The sequence below is a fragment of the Lepus europaeus genome, chromosome 13 (assembly GCF_033115175.1).
Source record: "Lepus europaeus isolate LE1 chromosome 13, mLepTim1.pri, whole genome shotgun sequence".
Lineage (NCBI taxonomy): Eukaryota > Metazoa > Chordata > Mammalia > Lagomorpha > Leporidae > Lepus > Lepus europaeus.
Window position 1 is genome coordinate 80175528 of NC_084839.1, and position 17391 is coordinate 80192918.

Consider the following 17391-nt stretch of genomic DNA (forward strand, 5'->3'; position numbering starts at 1 on the left):
TAGGAGCACTGCTTTTTTTTTTTTTTTTTAATTTTTAATTTATTTTAAAGGCAGAGTGGCAGAGAGAGACACAGATTGTCTATCCACTGGTCAAATGGCTGCAATGGCTGGGGCTGGGCCAGGCCAAAGCCTCGAATCAGGAACTACAACCAGGTCTCCCACATGGATGATGCAGCCCAAGCACTCAGGCCATATTTGGCTGATTTCCTAGATGGATCAGAAATGGAACAGCTGGCGCTGCTGTAGCTCAATAGGCTAATCCTCCGCCTGCAGCGCCGGCACACTGGGTTCTAGTCCCGATCCGGACACCGGATTCTGTCCCAGTTGCTCCTCTTCCAGGCCAGCTCTCTGCTGTGGCCAGGGAGTGCAGTGGAGGATGGCCCAAGTGCTTGGGCCCTGCACCCGCATGGGAGACCAGGAGAAGCACCTGGCTCCTGGCTTCGGATCAGTGCGGTGCGCTGGCTGTAGCGCCTCGGCCACTGGGGGGTGAACCAACAGAAAAGGAAGACCTTTCTCTCTGTCTCTCTCTCTCCCATTATCCACTCTGCCTGTCAAAAAAAAAAAAGAAATGGAACAGCTGGGACCTCAGCCAGAGCTTTAATGGGATGCCAACACTGCAGACTGTGGTGCCTTAAGCCCCTGTACCACAACAGTGGCCCAAGCATTGCATTCTAAAACCTGATTAATTGAGCTCTACCTACAACCCCTGACTTCAGGTAAGATGAAGAAACAAGCCTTCAGAGGCGAGGGAGAGGAGCTCTACGAAGACCCTGTTGAGGCATGCATTGTGGCATACAGGTAAAGCCGCCGCCTGCAACACTGGCATCCTATATGGGTGCCAGTTAAAGTCCCGGCTGCTCCACTTCTGATCCAACTCCCTGACAACAGCCCGAGAAAACAGCAAAAGATGGCTCAAGTGTTTGGGCCCCTGCCACCCATATGGGAGACATTGAGGAAGCTCCTGGCTCCTTGGCTTCAGCCCTGCCCAGCCCTGGCTGTTGCGGCCATCTGGGGAGTGAACCAGCAGGTGGAAGATGTCTTTCTATCTCTTCCTGTCTATGTAACTCCGAGAAGAAGAAAGGAAAAGGAAGGAAGCAAGGAAGGAGAGAGGGAGGAATAAGAAAGGAAGGAGGGAGGAGGAGGGATGAAGGAGGAGAGAAGGGAAGGGGGAAAGAGGGAGGGAAAGAAAAGGAGGGAGGGAGGGAGGGAGCTAGGGGGAAGAGAGGGATGGATGCAAGGAAGGGAGGAAGAAGGAAGTGAGGATGGGCTGAAGGAAGGAGCAGCAGCACCTGTTAAGCATGCTGGCCCCGGCCAAGGTCTCACACATTCTGTCTCATTCTAACTCATCCAGGACAAGTTCTCGAAGTCTGAGCAGCTCACAGATACCGTAGATGGGCTGTGCTGTCCTCCTGAATGCATCCAAGACAAGTCCAAGTCACCTGTTGCTAGTGGACCCTCCTCCAAGACTTCCCATTGATTCTGAAATGTTTTTCTTAAGGTTTTCTTGGTATTTAAATAATATTGAGCCACCCATTCTAACAGACATGCAGTCCGCAAACTGGAGGAAACTGCATGGGTCACATAGATGAAGTAAGAATTTATTTATTCAGTCCATTCTCAACATACTCAAACGTGAACTTCACCCTCGAGACATTCTGCCTGTCCTAAGAAGCTTACAAAGCCTTGCTGGAAGGTTTGTGACTCAGGTTTATCTTTGAGGATTAAGCTTTAAAGAAGCTTGCATCCCAGGGCCGGCACTGTGGCATAGCAGGTAAAGCCACCACCTACAGTGCCAGCATCCCATATGGGCACTGTGTGAAGTCCCAGCTGTTCCACCTCCCATCCAGCTCCTTGCTAGTGGCCTGAAAAGCAGCGGAAGATGGCCCAAGTGATTAGGCCCCTGCACCTGCATGGAAAACCTGGAAGAAGCTCCTGCCTCCTGGGATCAGATCAGCACAGCTCCAGCCGTTGCAGAGTGAACCAGCAGATGGAAGACCTTTCTCTGCTTCTGCCTCTGCCTCTCTGTAATCTGCCTTTCAAATACCTAAATAAATCTTAAAAAAAAAAAAAAAAAAAAGCAGGAGCAGCTTGCATCCCAAAACAAAGCCAATAACATTAGATAGTTTGAGTCTTTACATGTGCCACTCTGTTCTCATTTAGTCCTCCCAACATCTTAAGGATAAATATATTTGAGAGATGAAGAACACAAGGCAAAAAAGACATCAAAGAACTTGTTCGGGGTTACATCACTTAGTAAACAAGGTAGGCTTTGACTGCAGTCTAATGCCAGAGCCAGATAACCCTCTGAGGCTGTACATAGGGTAAGCTGCTACCAAGTGGCAGTAATTGGCCTCTGTTACACGATCAAATTTGAATTACGAGGCTGAAGCTAAGGACATGGGAACCTACGAGGAGCACTCGAAGCAGCTTTCCTTGACCACTGTGAAAGCCTGCCGCTGTCCTACGTTGGCTACTCTCCACCCCACTGCCCAGTCTTCCTTCTTCCACCACTCGCTTTACTATCTTCTCTGAGACATTCTCCAAGCTTGGGCTAGTTGTGCCGAGACACCACATCCTTCTTTTGCACACTTGGACTGTGACTGAGCCCCGTGACGTTAAATGCTCAATAGGGAGTTTAGAGCGTCCCAGTGATTCCGGTTGCCAGACTCCTCCTTATTGGATTTACACACCTTTCCTGATGGCAAACAGCAGGATGACAACCCAGCTAGTACTGCCCAGGCAGGGTGGTGTCCTGGCCCCGCCGTGCTCAAGACTGGAAGGCCTTGGCATAGCAGAGTCAGCGATGAGAGGACGGGGAACAAGAGGACAACGGTGATCTTGGAAACTAAATGGCTGGCCGACAGCGTCATCAAGAACAGGGAAGTGTAACAAACACTAAGAGTTGTGAGCATTCACTCTGTGTCAACTATTGACGTACAGAATCAAGGCAAGTCACAGCGCCACAGGTTCTGGGAATTCATTCATTCATTCAATCATTTGTGCCTTCTCCCATTCCCAGATTCAGTCAATGAGTACTTATCTTACGCCTCCTCTCCCAAGCACTGAAGACACAGGACTGAACAAGACAGACAAGCTGGTTGCCCTGGGACGCTTCCATTCCACCTGTAGGAGGAAGTGTTGTCCAGAAGACTCCGGGGAAGAGGGAGAGGGAAGGAGGTGTGGCGTATCATACAAGCTTCTGGAAGGAGGAGAAGAGGCAAAGGCTCAGGGTTCAACTTTCTTCCCCTGACTTCGCATCTGCCAGGACAGCCCACATACAAGCAAAGCGAGACCTTGGAGCACCCCAGAATCCTCCTTCCCTGTTTTGCCTTGCGGGAGAAAGCGGTCACCTTGGGTCACCCCATGCGGTCTGAGAAGCCACCTAAACATGGGTCTTTCAAGGAAGTTTGAGCAGCAGACGGCAACTCAGAACCGGTGCTGGGCCTTTCATTTGCTGTCAGAAAGCACAGAAATGTCTTTTTAAATTCTTGCTGTAACCTCACACCTCCGTCCAGGGCTGCTGCAACCGCTAAGTAACAACCCAGAGGACTTTACCATTGTATTGATCTCCACCCCAGGCACTTCTTGGATTTTATGTATTTATTTACTTGAAAGGCAGAGTGAGAGAGAGAAGAAGAGATGGACAGGGAGAGAAACAGAGAGAGCAAGCTCCCATCTGCTGGTTCACATCCAAAATGGCTGCCACAGTCAAGGCTGGCCCGGGAACTCCACGTGGGTCTCCCAAGTGCGTGGCAGGGGCTCAGGCACTTGGAATATCTGCTGTCTTCCGAGGTGCATTAGCAGGAAGTCGGATCAGAAGCAGAGAATCTGGGACTTGAACCAGCGCTGACACGGGACGCTGGCGTCACAAGCAGTGGCTTAACCTACCACGCCATGAGACTCGTCTCCACACCCCCAGCTACTTCTCAAAGGCTTTCAGGTCTTCCAGATGAAAACTCAGCTTAAGACAAGCCACTGACCCAAGAGATCAGGAGAGACAGAGTCTTAGACCACCCAAGTGATGAGGTGGAGGGGCCGGGTCTCCATGGCTGGGAAGAGCAAGCATCCCAGCCCACCGTGCTTCCTGGCAGATCCTGAGCACCCAACAGTGCTCGGGGTCTGTTCGATGAGACGCATTGTGTGAACACAAGGGAAGGCTCAACGGAGAGGCTCCAGGACAGCTGGATCTGGGTCCTCAGCAGAGGCCGCCCCCCCACACTCCTGCCCTCCCAGCTTAGCAGGGGTGGGGCACCTCTGGTAGCCTGGGTCTGTTTACTGAAGAGAGGCCTTCATGAAACAGATTCCTTAGGGGAGGACCAAAGAGAAGTTCCCGAGGGGAAAGTCTGAGTGAGGTCGGAACCCCTTATAGGACTTCCTGGGAGCCAGGTACCCCCGACGTCTCGGGGGCTTGCTGGCCTGCCACCACCACATACCTAGGGAGTGGGTGCCTTCCTCCTGGCTCTGCCTTGCCCACCTCTGCTACCAGGCCTGGCTGCACGCACACCTCGGGCTCCCCCACAGCAGGAAGAGCCCGGGAAGGCACAGGTGGAAGTACCTCCTTGGGAAAAACCTGCAGTCGAGCCTGGGGCACCATCCCTAGAGGCCAGAGGAGGTGGCGACCCACTCCTGCAGAGCCCAGCTGGGAAGACTGGCACTCCCAGGGTCTCCACAGACACAGTTACACACAGCCCCAGACTGGCTCCGATTAACGCTACCGAGGCCCGGACACAGCTTTCTCAAATCCCTGGGGCCTCCCACCCCCTCCCCTAACCTCAGACAGGGTGAGAGGACCCTGGTTCTTTTTTTTTTTTTTTTTCAAGATTGATTTATTTATTCATCTATTTGAAAGGCAGAGTTAGAGAGAGAGAGAGAGAGATTCTCCATTTGCCGGTTCACTCCCCAGATGGCCTCAACAGCCAGAGCTGGGCCAGACCAAAACCAGGAGCTTCTTCCAGGTCTTCCAACATGGATGCAGCGGTCCAAGGATTTGCTACATTTTCTGCTGCTTTCCCAGGCCATTAGCAGGGAGTTGGATCAGAAGGGCAGCAGCTGGGAATCAAACACATACCTGCATGGGATGCCAGTGCTGCAGGTAGCAGCTTAACCCGCCACGCCACAGCACTGGCCCCACGGCTGTGGTTCTTAATGTGACTTACATCTTGACGGTGCTTAACAGAGTCTGAGTCAGTGTGACAGACGTGGGGTTTCAGGATGTGACTCGCGGATAAGCAAAAGCCTCAGAAACAACTGCATCCAGTAAGTTGGCGCCGGGGTCTCTCCCAGCCGGCCATCCCGCGTGGGCCGTTGTCATTGACCTCATCTCCCAGCACCGCAGGATCAGTAACAGCTGAACACACAGGGACACAGGACTCTTCCAGGGAGCCACAAAGCCCAGGCGCAGGGAGCCACAAAGCCCAGGCGCAGGGAGCAGGGAGCAGACAGCCAGGAGGGGAGACCGGCAAAGGAGCAGGAATGGGGCTCCTGGCTGAGCCCACAGGCTGGTGCTCCCTGCCACTCATCACCCTCCTAACTTCTACCCAGCCACCCACCACCTCCCTTCTCCACTCAGTTCTTTCCCTTACAGTTGCTGCTAACATTTCATCACATACCCGAGTACTCCAAGCTGAGTCACTTAAACAACAGAAATGTATTGTCTCGCACTTCTGCAGACCACAAGTTCAACATCGAGGTGTCGGCAGTACTCCCTCTGGACCACAGGAGGATCTGTTCGGGCCCCTCCCCCGCCTTCTGCTGGCTCCTTGGCTTCTGGCTGCAGCACTGCAGTCCATGCATGGCGCGCTCTGGAGATCTGTCTCTGCGTCCGATTTTCCCCTGTTGACAATCACACTGCCATCCTGGACTAAGGACCACCCTAATGACCTCCTCTTAACTTTATCACTGCAAAGACCCTACTTCCACATACAGTCACAGCATCAAGTACTAGGGGCGAGGACTCCAACCTAAGGATCTGAGGGAGGCACAGTTCAACTCGACACCTGTCAATCACAGCTCTTTGCTTTTCATGTGGCAACAATTTCCAGTGGTACAAAACAGACACATCTGCCAGTTCCTGTTCCTCAGCCACTCTCCCTAAATGCGACCACTGCTGCCAGCAAATCGAATGTCTTTCCAGGGACAATCTCTGTATGTGAAAATAATAGAAAGGTAGATGACGACAGATCATCGATATAGACAGATGATAATTGACAGAAAATACATGATTGAGAATGGCTTATAGGCACCAGATAATAGATGATGATATATATATAACAATACAAAGATAATAGACAATTAATATACAGTAGATAGATGGACCCTCTCAACTTTTTTGTTTTTGCTTCTTTGGTCTTTAAGTAATCAGTAGCAGTCTTTCCATGGACAAACAGCAAAGCTACGTATTATGGTGTAAAATAAAACAAGGAAAAAAGAACCAAGGTCTGGCCAATGGGTGTCCTCCATTTTTTTTTAAAGATTTATTTATTTATTTGAAAGTCAGAGTTACACAGAGAGAGAAGGAGAGGCAAAGAGAGAGAGAGAGAGAGGTCTTCCATCCATTGGTTCACTCCCCAATTGGCTGCAACGGCTGGAGCTGAACCGATCCGAAGCCAGGAGCCAGGTTTTTCTCCTGGTCTCCCATGCCGGGGCAGGGCCCAAGCACTTGGGCCATCCTCCACTGCCCTCCCGGGCCACAGCAGAGAGCTGGACTGGAAGTGGAGCAGCCGGGTCTCAAACCAGCGTCCATATGTGTTGCCAGCACTGCAGGCAGTGGCTTAAGCCACTACGCTACAGTGCCAGCCCCTCCTCAATTTTTTTTTTAAAGAAATGCAGCCTGAGACATTCTTAACCACAGGACAATATCGACGACCAAGACAAATCAGTGAGAAAGAAATGAGAACTTTCTGACTGCAGCACGGGACAAAATTAAGGCTCTCTGGGCCAGCACTGTGGCTCACTAGGCTAATCCTCCACCTGGGGTGCTGGCACCCCGGGTTCTAGTCCTGGTTGGGATGCTGGTTTCTGTTTCGATTGCTCCTCTTCCAGTCCAGCTCTCTGCTGTGGCCCGGGAAGGCAGTGGAGGATGGCCCAAGTGCTTGGGCCCTGCACCTGCATGGGAGACCAGGAGGAAGCACCTGGCTCCTGGCTTCGGATCAGTGCAGCACGCCAGCCGTGGCGGCCGTTTTGGGGGGTGAACCAACAGAAAAGGAAGACCTTTCTCTCTAATTCTGCCTGTCAAAAAAAAAATAATAATAATTTAAGGCCCCTGCAGCCTTTTAAGTGAGAAAGCAGGTTGACTACAGAAGCTCTTTGGTGCAGACACCCTAGAGGAGTCTACACCATCCCCAACTCAAAGCTTTCCCGGGACCTCAGCTCCATGCTCAGGCTGACTCCGGCAGACCCCGGGAGAAATCCGGGCGAAATTATACCGTTCACTATTTCTAACTATCCTGCAAGGATTCGGGGTCATTCCTCTCAGATCTCAGACCAGCCTCCTCTTCCAGACACCCTTGCACCTTTGTCCTGAGACCTCGTGCACTGGTGTTTCCCAGCTCTATCCCCTTCCCTGCTGACACGAACCTCACATGCTCTCTAGCTTACCTATCTCCTTTCATCACAGGCACCAGCCCAGACAGGGCACCCGGGGCCACTCCGTGCTTTGTGACAGCTGCACGGAAACCCAGCAAGCCGCTGCACCGCCCACTTTGATGAGTGTCTCCCATAATCACTGCTGCACTCTCAGGAATCTCCTCCTACATTCACCCCAGGGGACTCTAACACGCATGCAGGCAGAGCTGGGAACCACAAACAGATGTAAGTCAAGGTTTAGAGCTGCAAGAAGACATCTGACATCATCACTTCTTTCAAATACGGAACACCTCCGTATTTGGCTGGTTTGTGCAGTCCCCAGCAGGCACCTGGATGACAATTCCCTATGAAATGCAGCCCCAAACGTTATATAGAGTGCAGTTGCCAGACCATCAGAGCCCAGCTTCCCAACCTCCCTCCCTTAAAACATCCCTACCCTCTCTTTAAAAAAGAGATTTTGAAAGGCAGAGTTACAGAGAGAAAGAAAGAAGCAGGCAGAGAGTTCTTCCATCTGCTGGTTCACTTCCTAAACAGCCACAATGGCCAGAGCCGGGCCAGGCTACACTCAGGAGCCAGAAGCTTCTTCCAGTCACCCACATAGGTGTCAGGGGCCCAAGCATTTGAGCCGTCTTCCACTGCTTTCCCAGGTGCATGAGCAGGGAGCTGGATCAGAAGTGGAACAGCCAGGACTCCAGCCAGAGCCCATATGGGATGCCAGCACCCCAGGCCCCAGCTTTCCCCACTGTGCCACAGTACCAGCCCTCTACTCTGCTTTTGATAACACTAAAATTAACTCAGTGGATTGAGTGAGTATATATCCAGCCCTACAAGGTTCTAATCACCAGACTCCTGAAGCCAGCTGCTTTATCAATAAACACCCTGATAACTAGTATTGTAAGGGACTTTAAGGTCTGGGCAGGGGAATTCCAGGCCCAGGGCAGAAAATACTGAAGTCCACTTGACCTCCATAAAAATTCCCTGAAGAGCACTGCATTGCTGACCAACCAGGAACTTGAACATGAGCTGAACATGTAACCAGACCAAATAATCACTGTAACTCCAACCAGCCCCTTATCACCTAGCTGGAAGCCAACATGCAGCTGTCCCGATCCTCTGTTCTCCTTATTCCCAATCCCCCTTCCTTGTAGCCTCCTTACAGCCCCCAGCACCCTCACTCAGCACGACAGTAGTTCTATAGATGTTAGTCTGCTACCTCCTCATCTATGGATAGATTAAGCTTTTTCTTTCCTTTATCTTCAAACCTTGTCCACGTGAGTTTGATTCAGCACCACTGACAGGACCAAGCTCTCAGGAACACCTACACCACAGCTTTCAGAGTCTGACTTGTATACTAGCTAACAGGGAGGTGGTTGTCAGGGCATCGGCAGGTGGAGTCAGCATGATTCCACCAAATGTATTCTTTTCAATGGTTTTTCCATCAAACATAAACTTTCCTATGGAATAGCCTAAAAACCACCACTTAAAACCTAATATCAAAAGACATCCACATTCCAAGTTCCCAAGTCCAGCTGTTATAATACACCAGGAAGCTCCAAAGAGAGCTCCTCTGTAATGCCTCCCATATGGTTACCATCTTGTCAAGCCACTAGATGGATGTAGTGCCAACAAATTCTGTCCAATAAAAATTGCCAGGAGCTGATGCCTTCACACAGGGCCTTGTCATTCACTGTCAAATCTTTTATCAGCACCACAGAGGAAGGCAAGACACACTAGGGAGAAGAGTCCAATACAAAGAAAGGTAGGATATTTGAACTGGGACCAACTTGGAGAAGGAGAGCCCAAGGTCAAAGTTTTAGTGTGCTATAACTAGAACAATGAGATAGATGTTGGACCTAGTGGTTAAGATGCCCCACATCAGGGTACATGAATCCAGCTTCCTGCTAATGCAGACACGGGGTGGCAGCAATAATGTGTTCAAATGAGTCCCTGTCATCCACGTGGGAGACCCACATTGAGCTCCTGGCTCCTGTTTTGGGTATCTGAGAAGTGAACTATTGAGTGATTGTACACATATATACACACGCACACATATACATATATCCAATAACAGTAACAACGACGTCATCAGCACCCTCATCCATCCCCCAAAGTCAGCCTGTTCTCTAGCAGGTGGAGTCACATTTGGGGAGGAGGATGAGGGCAATGCGCTGAGGGTGCAGGATTGTCAGAGAAGGGACAAGAACACAGGGCAATGTGCAATGGCAACAGATCAAGTAGGCGGTGGAGGAGAAATGCGAACACTCAGGGTAGTTTTGGGAGCCCCAGGGACAGGTCCTCACAGTTTTTCCTCACCTCAGAACTGTAGACAGCAGCAAACAGGAGCGGCCAACCTCTGCTTCCCTATTGCCCAGCTCACAGCGGACACGCGGAGGCAGTGCGCAAAACCTCCACGGGGAGCCTGCACCAGCGGTACAAGGTACAAGGGAAGGGCACATACAACTTTCAAGGATGCACCCTGTTTTGCAGCCACATTATCTTCATCCACCAGAAAGGAGACATAATTGATGCGCACAACCAAATGGAGACTCCAAACAAGCAGCAACCACAAGAACGTTTACAGAAAAACACTGGTGACCGCCCAAATATCCATCCACAAGGATACTGACAAACTGTGCCGCACGCATCGGTGAAATGCCATACAATGGTGACAACAAACAGTGAACAACTTCACCCAAAAGTATGGGTGAATATAACACAGGGTTGAGGGCACCAGCAAGACGCAGAAGGATAGATGCAAGAGTTCCACTAGAGAACCATTCAAGAACATGACCCAACAGTACACCGCTTAGGTACACAGCTGATGGAAGTGTAGAGAAAAACCGTGACTTCCGGTAAGGTACGCAAGTGTTCTGTGGAGCAATTACCCAGATGGAGATATTAGGAAGAATGGGGACAGAAGTTGGTTTAAACTCTAAGGACACACACAGCAGAAAGCTCAAAGCATACCCTCCCCCACCCCCATAAATGTAACTGCTTCATTTCTGGACTCCCTTATCAATGGAAAATCCAAGCCCAGCTAGAGAAAAACAAACTCTCGCTAGGAACCCAGGGCTTTCTTCCACCCAGTTGAGGACACCTGCTGGCATGCAGACCAATTAGAGTGACCACAGGAAGGCTGTGTGCTGATTGGCCTAAAAGCAGGTTTCTGAACCCACAGCTAACCAACCATTCCAGGATGGAGACTTGGAGTGAAAGCGAATAAAGTAAGGTTGCAAAGTACTGGATTCTGAAATAGAATTCAATCCTTACCACATCCCAGTCTCTCCAGCTAGCTTGAAAAGAATGCCTAGGAATAAAAGGATGGGAACAAGCAAGTAAAAATGTGTGCACAGGGATTGGAAAGGAGATCATTCGAACAGACAAAAGTGAGCCTTAACTACGGGGAGTGGTAAGAGCAAAAAACATCAAACTTATCAAATAAATATGTGTTACTCAGCAGGCACTTTACATAATGGCCCTGTTTATTCCTCACTACAATCTTGGAGCTGAGCTTGAATGTAGATGCTACATACCATCAGGTCCCAGTCTCCTTTAAAGAGTCCTTGCCCTGTTTTTGTTTGTTTGTTTTTTGTTTTTGTTTTTGTTTTTTTTTTTTTTTTTTTTTGGACAGTGAGAGAGAAAAAGGTCTTCCTTCCGTTGGTTCACCCCCCAAAAGGCCCAAAGTCAGGAGCCAGGTGCTTCCTCCTGGTTTCCCATGTGGGTGCAGGGACCAAGTACTTGGGCCATCCTCCACTGCCTTCCCAGGCCACAGCTGGCCTAGAAGAGGAGCAACCGGGACAGAATCCAGCGCCCCAACCGGGACTAGAACCCGGGGGTGCCGGCGCTGCAGACGGAGGATTAGCCTAGTGAGCTGCAGCCTGTCCTGCCTTTCAATAGCATTGAAATTCACTCCCGGAATTGAGGGAGTGGTACAGCCAGCCCTATGAGGCTGTAATCACTGGATTCATGAGGCCATTTACTCTTCCAAAACATAACTTTATGGGCAATATTGTCTCTCAAGTGGTTTCATTTAGGAAAATTCCAGGTCGGGGCAGAAAGTAACTACCACCTGCATGTAACTCCAGCCTCATTTGGCCATCAAAAAATTTCTTTAAGATTATGGAATGGGGAGCCAGCATTGTGGCATAGCAGGTAAAGCCACTGCCTGCAGTGAGGCATCCCATATGGGCACCAGTTCAATATCCTGGCTGCTCTACTTCCAATCCAGCTCTCTGCTATGGCCTGGGAAAGCAGTAGAGGATGGCCCAAGTCCTTGGGCCCCTGCACCCATGTGGGAGACCTGGAGGAAGCTGCTGGCTCCTGGCTTCAGATCAGCACAGCTCCAGTTGTTGTGGCCATCTGAGGAGTGAACCAGCAGATGGAACACCTCTCTCTGCTTCTGCCTCTCTGTAACTCTGCTTTCAAATAAATAAATCTTTAAAAAAAAAAAAAAAGTTATGGCATGGGGGCTGGCACTGTGGCATAGCAGGTAAAGCTGCTGCCTACACTGCAGGCATCCCATATGGGTGCCGGTTCGAGTCCTGGCTGTTCCACTTCCAGTCCAGCTCTCTGCTATGGCCTGCAGTAGAGGATGGCCCAAGTACTTGGGCCCCTGCACCCGCGTGGGAGATCCAGAAGAAGCTCCTGGCTCCTGGCTTCAGAGCGGCACAGCTCTGGCCGTTGTGGACAACTGGGGAGTAAACCAGCAGATGGAAGACCTCTCTCTCTCTCTCTCTCTCTCTCTGCCTCTCCTTCTCTCTGTAATTGTGACTTTCAAATAAATAAGTAAATCTTTAAAAAATAAATAAACAAATAAAGCCAATCTTCCCAGGCGAGACCTGCCTGACCATTCAGATGTGTACATCCGAGTCAAGCAGAGGTCGTGCTCCTGCTTCTCCACAATGCCCTGTCCTGCTTATGACAGCACCAGCCAGGTGAGACTCGGAGACGGCCTCAGAGTGCCCCTCTGTGTCCTACGTGCTAATGCCCCTCACCCAGGGCTCACTACACCAGGTCAGTTTCCACTCTGAGGGAGAAGTCCACAAAACCATCCTCTTACTGATGTGGCTAGCTTTATTAATCATTTTAATATTAATATTTGAGGGTTCGTGCTGCCTATTCAGGTAAGAATTCTGAATATCGGCTCAAAAGAGAGGACATGGTAAGTTTTGGCATTTATTTAATGAGAGCAGGGGAGGGCTTTCTTTAAGGGTGATGGGGTTTAGCAGTTTACCAGGCTTTCCCAGGGAGTAGACCGGAGGCTGCAAGGGAGAGAGAGCAGGTGGGCAGGAGCGCAGCCATGTGGGCCATGGGCGAGCAGGCATCAGGGACAACCAAAAGGCCGCCCTCACCAAGAAGTATGGGGCTCTGGTACTCCACTCCCTTCATTCACTTCCAAAGGGGAGTGGCTACATAGTGGTCGTACAGGTGAGGTCAAATAGGGGTGTGGGTTCACAAAAAGGGTGGTGTATCCAGCTCAAGAACCTAATTTAATCCTATCAGCCTGCCCATATCATTACAACTTTCTCTCCCACTAGGTATACCAGAAGCTCCTTTCTTTCCCAACTTCCTACACAAGCCACAGGCTGCAGGGACAGCCCTACGTAGAACGTGATTCCGCGGGCCCCCCTCTCCCCAGGCCGGGCCACTTAGACCTGCGTAGACCTGACTCACTGCCCTTACACTGGCTGACTGTCAGGATTACATTCAAAGAGTGCACTTACCCACGCAGAACAGGCTCAAAAATGGTCCACAGCAGAAAATGCCCACCTCTGGGTCAAACACCAGTTAACTGCTTTGTTTCAAGTCTCTTAATTTGCACTGGTCTCAATTTCAAGGGACAGCAAGAAAGGAAGAACTACTGGGATAAAACTCCCATCAGTACGGAGTTTCTACTGGTATGAAGACTAATGGAGGCCTAACTTTTCCCCATGGAAAACACAAGACAGCTTGCTACCTTCACCCTAGTGCCTGCCTTCTCTGACAATAGCCTGTAAAAAAAAAAAAAAAAAAAAAAAAAAAAAAAAAGACCAAAAGCAAGTCTTCCCAGCCACACACCCTTTCTTACTGCATCCATGACACACTCACCCCACTCCTGAAAAGTCAGGTTCACTGGACAAAGTGACAAGCTTATTAGGGACAGTGCATGTCAGCACTCAAATTCCGCCCTTGCCTCCCCTCCGCCCCCAAGCCTCCCTTCCCACTCGCCCCTTGCCTCCCCACTGCCCTTCTTCTCTCTCCCTTTCTTTCTGGGCTGTGGAAAGAATCGATTAAGCTCCCTGTCCAGCGTTTGCAGCAGGCCTCTTTCTCTTTCCTGAGACTTCTTCAGCTGTGGGGAGACCCAGGTCCCAGTCGGGGCATTGTTGCAGGAGCCCCTGGGCTGGAGGGGGCGGGCGAGGGGGTTCGAGTCGGGCAGATGCCTTTTTTGTGAAAGACAAAGCCCCCCCTGCGAGCCTCTCCACTTTCAAACACTCTCATCCCCCTCAGATCAAAGCGCTGCTCTGCATATGAAAGGTGCCGCCCATTATGCAGCTCAGGAGCCCTGCACCACCCCACCAGCCTCCCAGCTCCGGAACAAAGGGCCTCCCATCTGTTCAGGCGCAGGCCTCACCTTCTGGGGCGTGGGGTTGTTGTGTCTTTTTTCCTTAGTTCACTGTTGAGCGCCATTCAGTCCCTTGAAGTATAGTTTGGGAACCGTAGGGGAACAGTCTCCCGTGTCCTGAGACCATTCACCCAGATAATGCTATAAGACACCTTGAGGCTGTCTGGTCATGGCCTCCCCACCCAGGTATCCAGCGGTGGGAATGTACTTCAGAGGCCCATCTTTAAAATCCCTCTCCCTTACCTGCCAGGGAGCTAGTCCCTTGGAATAGTCTAGATCAGCCTCTCAATGCGAGATGCTGATGCCAATCCTGCTCCTATTTTTGATCACACTAACAGATGTTGCCAGACTTGGGAGCTAAAGTTCCCCACACTTTACATATTAACGCCTGCCCTTTTTTGGTGGGGGTGGGGAGGGGGCCAGATTTTCCCAAAACTTGGACCTGAGCTCTTCTCAGCCAAAGGACTCACTCATGAGGACCAGAGAAACTAGTCAGAGGTAATCAGCCATGTTTCCATCCAAAGACTGCACCATTTTGTAAATGATGGCGTCTCCCACATTCCAGGCAAGTACAAGGAGAGAATCTGGAAAAGACCCACGGCAGAGCCTTGCCTCTCTTCCCTCCCTGCCCCTCCTGGACACCTGCCAAGCCTTCCATGTCCTGACCACTCTTCCCCTTTCCACCTGGGTCCTGCCCTCATCCCAAGAGCAGACTGAGCACGCGCATCTCATCTCACTACCAACACAGCTGGACTCCCTCAAAGCTCGTGTGCAAAAGCCCTACCCCCATGAGATCACATTTGCAGACAGGACCTTAAGAGGGATCATTAAGGTTAAATGAAATCATAAGAGCAGAATTCTGATCCTGTAAGACTGGTGTCCTTGGGGCCGGTGTCGTGGCACAGTGGGTTAAGCCTCTGCCTGCAGAGCCAGCATCCCATTTGGGCGCCAGTTCTAGTCCCGGCTGCTCTTCTTCCAATCCAGCTCTTTGCTATGGCCTTGGAAAGCAGTAGAAGATGGCCCAAGTCCTTCAGCCCCTACACCCGCGTGGGAGACCGGGAAGAAGCTCCTGGCTTCGGATCCACAACTCTGGTCATTGCGGCCATTTGGGGAGTGAACCAGTGGATGGAAGACCTTTTTCTCTGTCTCTTCCTCTCACTCTGTAACTCTACCTCTCAAATAAAATCTTTAAAAAAAAAAAAAAAAAAAAAAAAAAAGATTGGTGTCCTTGTAAGAAGAAAAGGAGCAGGTGTTTGGCATAGTAGGTAAGATGCCACTTAGGATGCCAGCATCCTGTGTTGGAAAGCCCAGGTTTGGGCCGGCGCCACGGCTCACTAGGCTAATCCTCCGCCTGCGGCACCAGTACCCCAGGTTCTAGTCCCGGTTGGGGCGCTGGGTTCTGTCCCGGTTGCTCCTTTTCCAGTCCAACTCTCTGCGGTGGCCCGGGAAGGCAGTGGAGGATGGCCCAAGTGCTTGGGCCCTGCACTGCTCCTGGCTCCTGGATTCAGATCGGTGCAGGGCGCTGGCCGTAGCAGCCATTTGGGGGGTGAACCAACAGAAAAAGGAAGACCTTTCTCTCTGTCTCTAACTCTGTCACAAAAAAAAAAAAAAAAAGGAAAGCCCAGGTTTGAGCCCCTGCTCCACTTCTGATTTCAACTTCCTGCTAATGCACACCCTGGGGGGCAGCAAGTAAAGGATCAAGTAACTTGGGTCCCTGCCACTCACATAGGAGACCTGGATTGAGTTCCTGGTTCCTGGCTTTGGCTTGGCTCGGTTTTAGCTGTTGCAGGCATTTGAGGGATGAACTAGAGGTTGAAAGATCTCTCTCTCCCACTCTCTGTGTCTCTCTCTCCTGCACAGGGGACATAGTGAGAAGGCAGCTGTCTCCAAGCCAAGGCAAGAGACCTCAAGATCCTGTGATCTTGGACTTAGAGCCTCCAGAACTGTGAGGAAAGTGAATTTCTGGTGAACCACCCAGCCCGTGGCAATCTGTTCTGTCAGCCCAAGCAGTCGACTACACGTCCTCCCCCCAAGTCCCACCAATGCTAAGGTAGCAGTAGGAACACATGGCAGTATCTCCACCTCCAAGGCCTAGGAGAAGTCAGCCCCTCCTTAGAAATCGCCATTCTTTTAACTTCTGCACTGAAGGTGATTTTCCTGTAGTTAAGGTTGTGAGCATACAACCAAGATTCAAGGGTAACAACCAATGAAGAATCTATGGAGCACCAAACAGCAAAATAAAGTTAGGAGCGCACACGTAACCCCCTGCGGACACAGGACTGGGGCCCGTTAGGTCTAAGCGGGAAGCAGTTCATCCACATAGCTATAAACAGCATCACTTCGACAGAGTCCAGCTTGTTTCTGGCATTCTATTTTATATTTTCCCCCAATGCTCATAACCAGCATCCATGGCAGCTTTCCCTTTGTTCAAAAGCTACAAGAGGATCATGGCCAAGTCCACACTCAGAGCAACCCAATCAAAATGGAGCATCTCACTCCCAGCTGTCTGTGTTTCCAGATTCCCAGTGTTTCCCTCCTGATGACCCAAGGTCCCAAGGCTCACATACATACTTGGGGCCCTGACTCAACTCACTAACTCCAACACCACTGCCGGGCAGACTGGTGTCTCGGCCCCCATCCAACCCTCACTCGGCTGCCAGATACCTTGCTTCGTCCTGCAGCATTGCTGCCCGTGCTATCAGTTCCCTAGAAAACAGCCTCTGTGGTTTCCTTCTGCCCACAAAGAACACCTGGCTCTCCCAGCCTCACCCTCAAGCCCTCTCAACATCACCTCCCACCCTACCCCCACCCCCAACACTCACAGAGCCAGCCAGGGATGCCACCCTTTGGCCAACACAGCTTGCAATTTCCCAAGTTTGGGGCTACCAATGGCTCCTATGGTATCTCCCTTGTTTCTTCTGTCAGTCTAAATCCTAGCCCCTCTAAAAATCCACCTCCTATTTCTGTTAAGTAATTCAGATCACTTAGAAAACCGTCTTTTTATAGTCCCTCTGTCAACCACATCCCTTGGCAGCCATCTCACCACAGGGGCCCCAGAGGAGAAAAGTCAGCCCTGCAGGCACAGGCCATGCCCAGAATCCACCGCACCTGCAGTGTGGTCGCTCCTGCTGCCAGCAGCCAAGGGCCTGGTGGCTCCTTTCCTGAGTCTTCCCATTCAATGGGTCTATCAGCAGCTTCCCAGAGGC

At 50.9% G+C, this 17391-nt stretch overlaps 1 protein-coding gene across 1 annotated transcript in view; it reads right to left on the reverse strand.

Moving 5' to 3' along the window:
• The window catches only part of TRABD2A (TraB domain containing 2A), an 84634-nt gene that overhangs the window by 39529 nt on the left and 27714 nt on the right, over positions 1 to 17391 (reverse strand). The window lies entirely within an intron of this gene.